A 12,997-nucleotide genomic window follows, 5' to 3' on the forward strand; every position below is an offset into this window, starting at 1 on the left:
AACATGTACTTTCCACATCCTTTCTTTCAGTAACACTCAAGGGTATCTATTAGACTGGAATTCCAAAATGGTCTCCAAGTATTAGCAGCACTTCTGAGAAAATCCTCATCACGAAAATAAAACATTAGGCAAAATATCTAACCAAGATAAAAATGACACCTTTCAATTCAACTGACGTTATTACTGAATTACTAAGTAACAGTGTCCTCAGACTGTTGGATGAGATATTTCAAACTGGTTTTCTAAAATTAAACAAATGACTGGGAACTCAAATCTCAGCACCATGGAAGAATGAAAATGGGCACTTAGGCAAAGTCAGTCAGTGTGACCCCACTAAGGAATTCAAGCAATTGATGATGACTGATCAAGACATGTTTTAACCAGTGGTGTACAGGGATAAAGCCATTACTATGGCTGAGGTGACCTGAGTTCAGTTAGGGCCTCAGGTACCTGACCGAGCTGAATGGTGACAATGGGAATGAGCAGCCACTGCTGGCTTACCAGCCTATAGGGGGAGAAGCATCTCTTGCTTTCCATTTGGCTGACTCCTAGTGAGGTGTTGCACCTGTGAGGTACAGGCCTGGGAGCAATTCTTGCCAATGATGCATTCATATGCTCTGCATGGCAAATAAGCAGTAGTGGAACTCAGAGGCAATCATGAGGGAGGGGGGTTCTCCACAAGGGAGGATAGGTAGCCCTAGATGACCAGCAAGCTTGCCCACTCCATATCACCCATCTCTTGCTGTGTGGGAACAAATGGGATAATTGAGCTACCTAGGCTGGAACAAATGGGCCACAGGGCTTTTGTCTATCCCAGGGGTTCTCAGTTCTCATTATTGTAGTACAAATTGTCTGACTGGGTGTAGGTACAGGCAACATCATTTCAGACTTGTGGAGTTTTAGAAAAAGATATACTACAGAAACTCTAGGTCTCTTCAAAATCCCAGCATGGCAAATTAGTACCAAGATAGACAATGAGATACTGAGCTACCATTTAATGGTGCAGACACAAGAATACAGAAAAATGAACTTAAAACAAATATTATACCACAACAAAGACTTTAGCATAGTCTGTAAATACTTGCAGAGGTCCCAGGGACCAAAGATATTTCATAGAGTTCAGTGCCTTGATCAGAGCAAGCATCTCCTTGGTATTGATGTGCTTGCATCTCTCCTTGGTGTTCCCCACCCTCTACACTTTTAACCTTCCTGAAACTGCAACCCAAACAAAGTATGAAGTGTATGTAGTTGCTGACTGTTTTGGAGCAAGGAGAGAGAAGGGGAGACCTGGATTTAAGGATATCTGTTGTCTCCACCAAAAGACTTCTCTTCTGGCAAACTCCAGGACTGAGAAAAAATAAAGGGCATTGAAGCTGGGACCAAAGAGATTTCTGATACAACTGTATCTTTCTCATGTGGAGTTTTGCAACGGTATCATGAGAGTCATAGATGCCATGAAACCCAAAATCCTGAGGTATTCCCTTGCAGTGACCAAAGTCTGAGTGGAAAACCTTAGAAATAGAGCTACATAAAAATCTGTTTTTTTTTTTCCCTGTGGAAGAAAAGCTGTTTGAACTGAGGTGTCTAGTCGACATCACAGGAACACAATCCTGTGTGAAGGCATCAAGAAAAACTTTTGAATGTTCTCTTAGAATCCCATATTGTGCAATAGGTCTCTCACCCAAGAGAGAGAGAGAGAGAGAGAGATTCTTGACACTTTGAAAAAGACTTTGCAAAGAGAAAAACATCTAAATATGGAAAGATGTGTAATCTGCAATGAGCTATAACTGGAGCTAGGCACTTTGTGAACACTCTTGGTGAAGTGGATAGTCTAAAGACTAAGGCAGAAAAATTAAAATGTGATCCAAACACACAAAACCTTAAGAAACATCTGGACAGGGATGTGGGGATAAGCATCTTTAAGTTTAGTGCTGCCAGGAAACTTGAAAGAGGAAGAAGAGGTAACAGGTTGTGCAGTGACATTGTTTTGAATTTGGGCACGATTACAAACAAGTTTAGGAAAGAAGTATTCAGAAGTGGTCTCCAAGAATTTTCTTTCCTTTGGCACTAAGAACATCCTTGAATAAAACTCCTTCTCCACCTGGGAAGAAGGAACTGGTTCTTGGAAAAGCATATGATGAAGAACCATTGGAAGCAAAATATTTTGATCTGGAAGTGGAAGGACAAGTTCATAGGTTCAAAGGTTTATTCTAGGCTAACAACCACCAGGGTCTTTACAACCCAACCCAGTTTTATGTGTGAGTTCCTTGGATACCTATATGGGATGTATGTTAGTAAAGAGGTAGCTAAGGGTTAAGTGGGGTGGTATGTTATTTGGGCATTAATTTACTTACAGTTGACCTCTGTCCATCAGAGGCATGGAGGCCAGACTGGGGGATGAATTCCCATCCAATGATCAAGGTTTATTTTGAATAGGGTGAGGGATAAACTCTGCTTCAGGTAGATGGGGAGCTTATTCCATAGTGCAGGGATCCTTTGTGACATGTATCAGTCTCTCCAGCATGTTCTACCTTTTTACACTGCAGGCAGAATTCAGGTCCTTAGATCAAGTGTTTCTGGTACTGTTTTGTGGAGGCACAAGAGATCCATTACAGCTGGGTCTGAGGATGTTTTACATGCTAGAGATAGATTGCCTCTCAGTAACTTGTAGGACACTGAGTACATAGGTGGGGCCTTAAGTGATCTTTGTAGTACAGGATATTCATACCATGGATTCTACTGGTGAGGAACCTTTAAGGGCATTCCAACTGTTGCAAGTGCCTGGTTAGGTACATGCCACATGTTAATGCTGGGTCTGATAAGGACTGAATAGAGTGGTACTATAACTTCCCTGGAATTGAATGTGATACCCTTGCTTATGAGATGGGCACAGAATGATTTTTTGTACTATCTTGGCTACATGTCAAAGGTCAGATTACTGTCTACATATGTTCCCATATCCCTAACTATCTGGTCAACTCTTAAGTGTGTTTTATCGATGGAGTCATTAGCTTAGGTGGATGATTTCCCAAATATCACTATAATGCATTTATTTGCAGTGAGTTTTAATCTGTGGCTTTGGCATCAATCATTTGTTTGTGTTCAACCCCGTGTTGCTGTTATGAGGAGAATCTATGACAGCTCTCAACTTACATTTATCTTTGAACTTGGTGAGCCAGAGGCCTTTAGCATTAGTCTTTACTTCTCAGAAGTAGATACAAAACAGGAGCAGGCCCGGTACAGAGCTCTGTGGTACTCCGCTGGTGACTGGGCTCCTGGTAAAATAGTCTCACTGATCCTGACTTCTTGGGTCCTATCTGTGAGCCAGCCAGCAATCCAGCAAATTTATGCCTAGTACTGAGATTTTTTCAATGATACCTGAATGGGGTATTGTATTAAATGCCTTGGCCAGGTCATAGGCTGTATACACCATTTTCCCTCATCCATAGCTGTAGTGACCCTCTGGAAAAATTCTACCAGGTTGAGGAGGCAAGACCATCACTTAACAAAGCCAAACTGGTATGGGCCCATGTCTGTAGGTTGCCATTTTTTTTGCTGATCATTTCCATGGTGATTCGAACCATGGCTATGCATACCAGACTTGTCAGACTGATGGCTCTGTAGTTCCTGGAGTCAGTTGATGGCCCACTGTTATGAAGAGGGACACTCTTCCCCCTGAAAAGGAGGAATTTCCTCCCACTGTCATCTGTAACCTTGATGAATGATTTTCAGAACCTGTTTGTCTGACACTATCTGTTGCCAAAGAGGAAAATGGAGATTCAGATTTTCTGAAAAAAAAAGGGGGGCCATGGTGGGAGGGGTTCACAAGATCTCTTGAATATTCATTCAGACTTGTTGGACTCTCCTTGGTTTTGAGAGGTTCAAGACATCTTTTTGAAGCCCCCTTGTCATTTATTCTTAAAAGTCTGTTTACTTGTATTTTACTGACACTATTTATTCTGTTTTTTTGCCAAAACTGGACAACGAAACAGAAAATCCCTTGGAAATTTTGGAAAAGGAGGGCTGAAAAATCTTAGGAGATTTGACGGATCAGCTTGCCCCTTTCATCACACTTTTTGATCACCTCTGCAGCAGAGGGCCAAACACTAAATCTCTGCCCAGGGGAGAATTTAAAATCTCATTAACATCATCTGGGAGGTCCTATGAATGCAGCCATGCAAACATCCTCAATCATTACCAGTTGCTATTGCTCTGGAATAAGTATTAACAGTCATACACACACTGTATATAATGATTAGTAACCTGTGCAATAGAAGAAACTAAATTATTTAAAGCAGATTTTCCTCACAAGAAAAAATGCAGATATAACATTCCTCATACTTTTACAGGTTTTTAAAACAAACTTTAACATATGAGCTTGTCAATTCAAAATTCTGAAAAGCAAACTTGCAGAAGTATATACTATTTCCACATCTATCAATTATTTTCCATCTTTATCAGAACTTGTAAGCACTAAATAACCTACTAATTACTACAGCACTCAACCTTCCTCATTACCTAGAGGAAAACAGTTTTGGTACTTACTTTCCTCACTTGCTTAGAGAAAAAATGCTCTTGTACGCACTTTCCTCACTTATCTAGAGGAAAATATTTTTTTATTCAGGCATGTCAAAGGGTCAGCTCCCAGTGTTCTCTCCTGTCTATATGATTAATCTGGGCATCTTGGGGCAATGTAGAAATTGCCTCATGTACACAGACAACCCTCTCCTCCTACCACTCAACAGTACAACCTGTGTGAGATGCACTTATCTAGCCAAACTGGAGGTAAAGCTCTCTCCAATCAAGACTGAACTTGACAGTCAAGAAGAGAAGGTAAACACTTGCACCACACCACACTCATCACATAGTCTCACTAAATCTACACCACCAAAATCCATACATAGAAACACAAAAACACTCGTGGTGGCTCTCAATAATAATCTGCTCAAGCAAAAGAGACATCCAAAGCAGAAATCCAAGCAACCTCCACCCCCTAACATAATCCAAATGACACATAGCCCGCAGACTCAGTGTGCCACTCAACCACAGCCAATAAGGCAAAACAACGTACCCAACACACTAGTCATAAGTGACTCTATAGTCAGGCACACTGATGTCCCACTCACCAGGCTAAACAAGGAGAAGGTTGCTGTCAGCTGCCTGTCGGGTGCCAGGATCCGCCACATAACCCACTCACTCAGGTCACTCCACAACAAGTACAAATATGACTCTGTCATTGTCTGTGTTGGTGTGAACAACCTGAGATGTACCTCCCTGGTCTACATGAAAAGAGACATGGAAGAGCTCTCCAATCTTGTAGCCCAGGCAGGTATGACCCTAGCCCTGAGTAGCATTCTGCTATCACCCAGAATGATGCCGCAGTACTAGGACAAAATGATTGACTTCAACAATTGGCTAAGCTTCTGGTGCCATTCTAAAGGGATCCAGTATCTGTCTGCCTGGGATGACATGGTCGACAGACCACGATGCTTTGCCAGAGATGGCCTGCACCTGTCACCCCTGGGATTCCAGATACTGGCTAATGTTCTTGCTGCCCCTATACTGCCTTTTTTAGGCCAGGCTCAAATGACAAATTCACCACCATAACAGGAACAGGCAAGCAAAAACTGAGGGTGATGCTACTCAATGCTAGAAGTCTAAATCTCAAAATGCACTTACTCGAGGCACTCCTTAAAATGGAGAACATCGATATCTGTGCAGTGACAGAGACCTGGTTCAAGGCTCCAGACAGCACCCCTGCACTACCAGGCTATAACTCATACCACACTTTGCGGCCATCTAACCTGGACCGGAACACCAAAGGCGGAGGTGTGTCCATATTCATTAAGGATATCCACACCTCCAGTCGAGTTGCTCAGCATAATGCAGCCAAGGTTATCCAAGTGCAACTAACTCTGGGAAAAACCACAATCCAAATTGTAGCTTGCTACAGATCACCCACCATGCCCCAGGATTCCCACTCCTCTTTTCTTGATGTACTGGAAAATATTAGGGTTCAACCAAACACCCTAATAATGGGTGATTTCAACTACCCCACCATTAACTGGGAAAACTACTCATGTACCGACTCCTTCGCTCAACGCTTTCTGGAATTCATAAACTCCAATGCCCTGGATCAACTTATCCACACCAGCACCAGGGGCAACAGTATCCTAGATCTAGTCATTACCAACATGAGTGACCGGTGTTCCACACATGAAGTCAATGCCTCATTGGTTCGATCTGACCATAAGCTAATTACCATAGATGTCCACATCCTGCCCCCACCCCCCATTAAGGAAACCATGGTAAAAAATTTCTCCAAAGCCAACTTCATGCTTCTTAAGACAGAAGTGTTGAACTTCATGACACCCTTGCAGATGGACAATACAGTTACGACTACTGAATCCTACACAATTGCACTTTATAAGCACTTACATGAGTGCATGGATCATGCTATCCCAAACAGAACCAAGATGCAATCCTCCAAAAAAAGGAAGCCAATCTGGTGGTCCCTGCCATAAACAAACTGTACAACAGAAGGAAGAAACTGTTGCAAAAGAGAGTAAAATCCCATCAGTGGAGGAGCTCCCTGGTCAGCCTCAGTAAGAAGCTGCGATCCCTGATAAAATCCTCCAAAACTAGTTACAAAACAAAATTGCCACTGATAAAGACAACCACAAAGCAATTTATATCTATGTCAAGAATCTCAATGGCAACACTCAGATCTGCTCTGAGTTACAGCACAATGGCACTAAATATACAGACCCAACTGATATTGCCAACATCCTGGCAAATAGGTTCAGTGTTAACTTTATCCCCCTCTTACCCATTAAAGAGCCCATCTATATACCGAAAGAATGCAAAGTTCCTGTAATCACAGCTGCACAGGTAAAAACCACACTCTCCAAAGCCAAGAACACAGCATCCATGGGACCAAACAACATCCCAGGCTGCGTTCTACATGAACTACAGAACGAACTGGCACCCCACCTAAGTACCATGTTCAATCATAGCCTCACCTCAGGCTTTGTGCCTGCTGAATGGCGCACAGCAATGGTTATCCCAATACACAAGGGGGGAGCCACCACCAACCTGGGAACTACTACCCCATTAGCCTGACGAGCCTGGTCTGCAAGGCCATGGAACATATCATCATGGAACTTATAAACAAAGAAATTGTTAATCTCCAAACTCTGGACCCCACCCAGTTCGGGTTTGTAAAAGGCAGATCATGTCTCCTAAACCTGATAGACTTCTTTGAAGCAGTCACCAAAGCCGTAGACAAGGGTAAGGTGGTTCACACAGCCTATCTAGATCTTGCCAAGGCTTTCGACACCATCCCCCACTCTGGAATTATACATAAACTCACTAAACTAGGTATAAATCCCTATGTCACAAGATGGGTTGCCAACTGGCTCACTGACAGAACCCACACTGTGAAAGTAGCAGACTCCAAATCCGACTTCAGACTAGTGACAAGTGGAGTACCACAGGGTTCAGTCCTGGGTCCTCTCCCTGTTTGGTATCTACTTCTCTGAAGTACAGGCTAACACAGAAGGTCTTTGGTTAATGAAGTTCACAGATGACTGCAAACTAGGAGCCATAATTGAAACTCTTAACGATGTGGACATCCTACAAAAGGGCCTCACTGTCTGAGACAGATGCCTGGTGTCAAAGCCATGACCTCAAGCTCAATGCCAAAAAGTGCATTGTCATCCACTTTGGTAAAAACTCTGTACCCATGAAGTACAATATAGGTGGTAGTATATTTAACACCGAAAGTGTGATAAGAGAACTTGGGACACAGATGGACAGTAGTCTCTCCTTTGATAATCACATCGCCACAGTAGTCAGGAAATCCTTCTATGTGGCACACCTCATCACAAAAGGTTTCTCATCCAGAAAAAAGAGGTCATTGTTCCCCTCTACTCATCAATCATTAGACCATTATAGAGTACAACGCCCCTTTTGGTATGTACCTCACAAGACATCTACAACAACTGGAAAGGCCGCAGAAATACCTCATAAAGAGGATTACCGGCCTCAAACAGATGCCCTACGCAGATCGTCTCAAAAAACTCCAGCTTTACTCCGTCGCATATCGCCTATTCAGAGATGATCTCTGCCTAACATACAAGGCTATGTCAAGCCCAGAGCTGTTGGACATGCTCCACTTAAATAAATCCCAATCCCTCCGAGCTACACGCTCTAGGCACCTAAACCTTGTCACCACAATAAACAGAGCATGCCGGAGGGATAGATTCCTGTCCCAGAGACTTCCCATACTCTGGAATAAACTACCTATCTATATCAAACAAAGCTCCTCATTAGCACTCTTCAAGAAAAATCTTGATGACTGGATGGGAAATAGGAAATTCACCTCAGGGATCACCTCTGTGGCTCTGCTTGACAGAGGCACAGGAAAATAATTTTCTTGGGTGGCAAAAGCCAGGGTACCTATTTGGCTAGGCTTGTACAGGCCCCTGGGCCGATAGCCTAGTACCTACCTATGAACCTATGAACCTATCACAAATAGTAGGATGGGGAATTAACTAAATGCTTAGCAGCAATGATGTAAACTAAAGCTATAGCTGCTTGGTCAGGTTTAGGAAAGGTGTATACAAATTTAAAAGAATGAGGAATTTTATTCATCCTATCTGCCTTTTTAGGAGCAGGTGGCTGACTATCAGGAAAATTGCTGGCAGTAACCCACACATTCTCTAAAACTGACACAGAACAGGAGAAATATGTGTAGGTTTTAGAAATCCTTCTTCAACAACTTATAGTATTTTCTGAGTGACTCAGAAACCTTAGTGTTTTCCAACTGAAAACACTGGCACATTCTAACAATAGTCACAGAGAAAGAGACCCTCCCCAGGAAGAATCAGAAACTGAGCTCTCCTCTGAGTCTGAATTAGAAATCTGAGGAAAAAATCCTATATCCATTCCTGCATCTTTCTGTTCAGATTCAGAATTTTGAATTTCTTCATGAAAAGAGGAATCCTTCATTATTTTACCAGAAACTACTTTACAAGAAATATCAATAGCTTGAGTTAGACCCTGAGCCAGACCCAGTAAACTACTCCTATCCCAAGAAATTTGAGAAGACGTAGATGCATGGTTGGTTTTCTGTTTCTTTTTGACAGGAAAAATGGAGCCAGCCATGTTACCAATGACACCAGTAACTTCCTCTGGAATGGGCACAGCATTCTGACACAACAGGGAAAACTTCCCTGGTCCTTCTCCCAGGACTGACAAGAGTGGCTCTCCCTTGCCCACTGATGCGACCCAAACAGTCACAGAGGATGTGGCTTACTCCCAGTCGATGTGGGATCCTGTGTAAAAGATGAGTGGTCTGAGGTACAACAAAGAGCCAAAGCAGAGTCACCCACTTGTGGCTAAGGCAAATTGCTAGCCTGGTGTGGTGGCACAGGTTGTTTACTTAATTGTTTTCTTTTTTGTGGCTGAAAAAAAGACTAACTGTTGGAATGGTCAAGCTGAAAATTGTGACTCTTTCCTGGGATGACAAGCAACAATTGTCAGTAAACACTACTAGTCCAGAAAAGGTATTTTTTTCACAGTAAAAAACACTTTAAAACACCATGCCAGCCCCAGAAAAGTAAAATAAACACAATTTTGCCACATAAAAAATGTTTTCAGTTACTTTACAAAGCTTTTAAAGTGACAGAAAAAATGAGCACTCCATTAAAAAGTACATTCGTTTTGAGACAGTCTGTTAAAACACCACATTCCTATCTTTAAAATAACTTTCCTAAAGAAGAAAGTAATAAAACATCAACAAAATAAAGAAAATGGAAGTTGTTTTTTTTTCCCCTAAAGGAAACTTATCTTTCTAGCAAAGGAAAGCACAAGCACACCATCGATCCTTGAAAGCCTCAGGGGAGCGTACTCTTTGGCAGCAGTAAAGCTCTGAAGGGCTTTTCGACTCAAACTTGTTTTGTCTGCTCAGCTTGAGCTACCTGACAGTTTGGGCACATGGAACGCGCCTTAGCTTTGGAATTCATACTTCAAGTTCTCAAACTGTATGAAAAAAAAAACAAAACATATTTTTGAAAACATAAAACCTGTTTTAAATTTTCTATCTTATGATGATAAAATCCTTGTTTTCAGATTATTTTGAACAATCCTCAGATATCTACGAAGGACATAAACTTGCACATGACACTAGTTTTTTCAAGTCACCTCATTGCTAAAAGTTTAGGATGTAGGCCTTTAATAGATTTTCTGAAAGGATAAATATTAATTCTTCAGTCATATGTACATTACAAGTAAGATTCTTCATTCAGAATCGACAATACCATGGAAGGAATCATCTCTGACCATAACCTACCGCAGTGAAGCTTCTTTTACTCTCACTTAGAGAATGGCAATTTATACATTAAAGCCTAATTGGAGAACAGACATTCTCTAGCAGGGTATTAATGTATAGATAATGCTCACTGAAAAACAAGTCCGCCGCTTCACGGCAGCATATTAAGCTGTTGTGAAGCACACAGTTAAGAAGCAAACAGCCACCATTTTTTACAGCTGCTAAACAACGCTTTGCCATTTAGTGAGTGTAAAGTTAAAATACATGCAAATAAAACAAAACAAAAAGTGTGTGTATATGTTTGTGTGTGTGTGTATGTTTGCATGTGAATGCGCTTTTGTGCATGAGCGACAGTATAAGCGAGACTGAGAGAGAGAGAGAGAGAGAGAGACAAGACACTACTGACTGATAGGTAGTCCATTAGCACAGACACGGATTCATTTGCAGTTATTAAACTCTTAATGTCCGACATTATTGACTGACTTCAATCCTTAGTGATATAACTAAATAAGCAAAACCAGGAAAAGTAAGGGGAGGAGGCAAAGAGCTGCAATACTGACCTTCTATGTGTTTATTTTTTTCATTTATCTGCACATAAGGAGAAATCTGAGGATAAACAATGAGGCTCTTAACTGTCATGCATGTGTGTATTTGTTTTCATCTATGTATATTTGTGTGAGTCTGCATATTTCTATTTCTGAATGTGTGTGTGTGTGTGTGTATGTGTGGCTGTGTTTCTGAGTATGTGTATGAGCCTATATATTCTTCTGACGAGTTGTGTGTTTGTGTGTGCATGCGCACGCACGCGCGCACGTGTGTGTGTGTGTGTGTGTGTGTGTGTGTGTGTGTGTGTGTGTGTATGTGTGTGTGTGTGTGTGTGTGTGTGTGTGCTTGTGTCTATGCCTGTAGACATTACACACTTAAATAATTTATTTTTGGATGTAATATATTTCCTCCCATCAAAATTACATATACTAAAACAAGTTTGAGACATTAGGTGGAAGAACTATTTTACATTAAAAAATGCTAAAAATATGTAGTAATAAAAAAGAATAAATACAAAATAATTTAAGAGATAGCCATTCAGGATGTGTGTTATTATAAAAATAATGTCCTTCCATGAGTGTAGAGGCCCTCCACCTGTAGAAGAGGGCCTCAGAACACCCCTGGGTATGTATTTTTCCACAATACCACACACACCATATTGGGCATTATTGCTTGCTTATGGCAATTGCTACCAGCATTCTACAAAAGACAAATGGATGCAGAATGCTGACAACAATTTCACCTGAAAAAAGCTATAAATTAATAATTTTCATTCCATGTCTTAATTAAGCTCCACAATAAGTATGACAATTGAGAGCACCTATTTATACTGCCCAACCCACTCTGTGAAATAAATGAATTTCCAAATATTTTTTAGGGATTTTTTCATTTAAAACTTTTTTTGTTTTATTTTTTTTTAAGATATATGTATAGCCACTTGGCAGTGTGAACATCATTGGCCATTAGCTCTAGGTGATTATCACTGTTGATATGACATACCAACCCATGTGCAAAAATGGGAAAATGGGTTGTGCATATATATATATATAGATATAGATATATGTAGGTATAGATATATATAGGTATAGCTATATATAGGCATATATATATATATATATATATATATAATATATATATATATATATATATATATATAGGTATAGATATATATATATATATAGATATAGATATATAAAGACATATCCACAGATAAACAATAAAACAAGTGAAGAGCATGGCTAAAATGGTTATTATTGAAATTCAATTTAACAGAGATATACTTTTCCTTTACTATTTCATAGACATATTGTACAAAACTTTTGTTAGTGTCTCAAAATGCAGATTGTATGGGGATCTATAAAATGGTGTGAGCATAGTAACCATTTGCTATTAAGTCTCTGTCTTTATAATTTTGTAGGGACCCATGACTCTCTTTTGTTGATTTATTGCAATAAATAGTGGATATCTTCTATTTTATGTGGAACTGTTGCTTTCCAGCTGTGTGTAACAGCTTTTTGGAAGCCAGTAAAAACCAACATTAATAATGCATAGTCATACATATCTACCATTTGCCCAAATGGTAGACTATGGAATCCCAGTATAAACTCAGAAGGGGACAATCCAATTCTCATGAACCAGAATTCACTACGCAAGTGCATAACTAAGAAGTTATGTACCTACCATAACGTTCCATGTTAGTTGTCTTCTCTCGCCTTCTTTCTTGCTTGATGGGCTTGGAGCCGATCCCTCGGCTCCGACTCGGCACTTGCTAAGCTCGAGAGTCACTTTTACCAGCTCGAGGCAGCCCCATATCCCATGATGCAAGGCGGTAAGTACCCAGATCTTGTTTGCTGACAAAGGGCAATAGCACCAAGCATAAAATACTTCACAAAGGAAGAAAGAAACTTACAGATGGAAAAAGGACCAGGTCTGAATGGTCTATAGCATAACAGTTTCTTATACAAGGTCTGTCCAGGCCAGGGGGAAGGAGGGAGGGTCGCAAGAAAGAAGGCGAGAGAAGACAACTAACATGGAACGTTATGGTAGGTACATAACTTCTTAATGTTAAGTTGTCAATCTCGCCTTCATTCTTGCTTGATGGGACCGCGTCCTAGCACC

General features: G+C 40.8%; 1 protein-coding gene across 4 annotated transcripts in view; it reads left to right on the top strand.

The window, feature by feature from the left end:
* Positions 1-12,997, top strand: part of LNP1 (leukemia NUP98 fusion partner 1) — a 626,541-nt gene that overhangs the window by 210,136 nt on the left and 403,408 nt on the right. The window lies entirely within an intron of this gene.

Source organism: Protopterus annectens, chromosome 5.part0, assembly GCF_019279795.1.
Source record: "Protopterus annectens isolate FY-2018-M chromosome 5.part0, PAN1.0, whole genome shotgun sequence".
Classification (NCBI taxonomy): Eukaryota; Metazoa; Chordata; order Ceratodontiformes; family Protopteridae; genus Protopterus; species Protopterus annectens.